The sequence below is a fragment of the Penaeus japonicus genome, unplaced genomic scaffold (genome assembly GCF_977035675.1).
Source record: "Penaeus japonicus unplaced genomic scaffold, GWHDUDI00000001_assembly GWHDUDI00000016, whole genome shotgun sequence".
NCBI classification, from domain to species: Eukaryota; Metazoa; Arthropoda; class Malacostraca; order Decapoda; family Penaeidae; genus Penaeus; species Penaeus japonicus.
The window spans coordinates 36,044,369-36,046,868 of record NW_028234418.1 but is presented as its reverse complement, the minus strand read 5'-3'; the positions used below and the strand labels follow the sequence as shown (position 1 = coordinate 36,046,868).

The following is a 2,500-nucleotide window of genomic DNA, read 5'->3' as shown; positions in this document are numbered from 1 at the left end:
ACAATCCTGATACAAAAAAAAAAAAAAATTACCATTTTCACAATACTCCCCAAAGTTTACACGTCTCAAAGTCAGCACATACATCCACAACGACACAAACTCCCCAAGACAAACACAATACAAGAGAAAAGACTCAAAACGGACTCAGAATTCGATGAATAACGAGTCAAGAGCGAAGAGCACCTGTTGCACGACCGAGTGAGTGAGCGAGTGCCTGCGACGCGACTCTGTTATCAGGGGATTCCCCGAAATCTTCGCTCGGGTCCTATTCCCCTCCCCCCTCCAACCCCTCCCCCCCAACCCTTTCTTTTCCTTTTTTTTTTTTAGGGGATTCCCCGAAATCTTCGCTCGGGTCCTATTCCCCCCCCCCTCCAACCCCTCCCCCCACCCCTTTCTTTTCCTTCTAATTTTTTTATTTTATTTATTTATTTATTTTTTTTTTTTTGTCCCGTCACTTAGGTGTGTCTTCGTTTCTCGTTTCTTATTATTATTATTATTATTGTTGTTATTCTATTATTATTATTATTATTATTATCTTCTTCCTTATTATCATTATCATAATTGCTTTTATTATCATTAATAATATCATGTTATCATATTACTGTTATCATTATTATTATCATCATTTTTAGCATTATCATTATTATTATTATCATTATTATCATTATCATTATTAATATTATCATTATTATTATCATTATTATTATCATCATTATTATTATTATCATTATTATTATCATTATGATTATTATCATTATCATCATTATCATTATTGTTATATTATCAGTTATATTATTGTTATTATCTTATTATTATTGTTACTATTTCTTATTATACATATTATCATTATCATACAATTATCATCATTATTATTGTTGGTGGTGGTGTTGTTATCATAATTGTTATTTGTTTCTAGATTGTTTTAATTCATTGGTATTGGCATGTGACGTTTTTTATTAACATTATTATCATCATTATTGTCGTTATCATTATGGTTATTTCTATTTTCATAATATATCATGGTCAATATTATATCTATTATTACTACAACAATAAAGCTAATTATACTGAGCATGATTTTTATGACGATGACATTAATAATGATTGTAATGATGTTAACCTTAACAATCAATAGAATCATATTAAGATACATGACAATCCTCGTTTTTTTTTTTTCCTTTCTTTCTTTTCTTTTCTTTTTTTTCAATGTGCGATGTCCGGACGCAGCAAAAAATAATTTTATGCTAATAAAAAATAATTCTAAATTGTCAATTTAAGAATCGAGTTAAAAATTAATACGCTCTTGAACCACATCAACGATCGTTCTGAAAAAGCGTACATAAAGCTTTCCAAAATACATCGTGCAATTGAACCGTACAAAAAAAAAAAAAAAAAAAAAAAAAAATGGGTCGATTGTGCACTTTGAGCAAAAAACGTAAATGTACACCAGTGAATGTAATTGCAAAAATGAATGGGAACCGTCCCTCTCCTTCACGTTAACAATACGTTATAGTAAAAATCCTTAAGAATACAGTTTAAAAATTATGAACATTTTTTTTCTAAGCAAAACTATGGTGATATTTATGGAATATGAAACCAGATTTATTCTTTTGCAGGAAAAGCCCTCTCAAGTAAAATCTGTTGTATTTGTTTTTTTCATGGATAACATAAAATAAAATTTAAACACGAAGCGCAAAACTAAAATTCAAACATGAAGCACAAATATAAAATTTAGACATGAAGTGCAGACAGCAATTTGCATCTCCTGAAAGAGATGGTCTTGCGGCAAAGGTTCCTGATATTGACTGGGGAAAATGTATATGCATTTGTCAAGAAGATTCAAGAATGTTCTTCTAGCGTTACGGAGAGAATCCACATGACCAAAAGCTTGAAACAGTTGCCTTTACTGAAGAACCTAGATAGATCGCCAGCTGGTGTTGAACTGGGAAAGTCACGCTTCCAGCAGGTGCAAAAGCATCCCAAGAAATGCTATGAGATTTTTCCAAAGGTCAAACTTGAACGAATGGACAAGAGCCGTGCAAAATAAGAAGGTGGACCAACAAGACCGCCAGGTAAACAAATACTTACACTCTCAACCCTCCGTTCGCCAGGCTTTTGTCCGTTCTATTTTACGCACGTCTTGCCAAATTTTTTATTACTAACGTTTGCATATTTTGCTGTCAGCAGTTTGATTTGATTTAGATTGAGACAGGTGTTATTTCTGGAATAACCCAGCTAACAAAAATATGGTCAACACCTTGTTTCGTCATTCCGTTTTGGCCAGCATGTTCGCAAATACGAAGACATTTTGGAAAAGCACTTGCTTCAGGACAAGTTAATGAATTAGTACATGATTGCACAAGATGCAATGTACCATCGAAATTGTCTGACTAATTTGTATAAAAAAGGCTAATACAGGACAACTCTAGTGATTTTGTAAGGCAAATACACGGAATAGCATTGTCTGAAGTGGTGGCCTATATTGACGAGTGACCTTGCA

The 2,500-nt window shown here is 32.5% G+C and overlaps 1 protein-coding gene across 1 annotated transcript in view; it reads right to left on the bottom strand.

Annotated features, from left to right (window-relative positions):
- The window catches only part of LOC122254193 (uncharacterized), a 16,331-nt gene extending 16,113 nt beyond the window's left edge, over positions 1 to 218 (bottom strand). The window contains exon 1 of the mRNA XM_043017758.2: positions 145 to 218. The gene's annotated coding sequence lies outside the window, so the exon portion shown is untranslated. The remainder of the gene's footprint in view (positions 1 to 144) is intronic.
- Between the last annotated feature and the right edge of the window lie 2,282 nt (positions 219 to 2,500).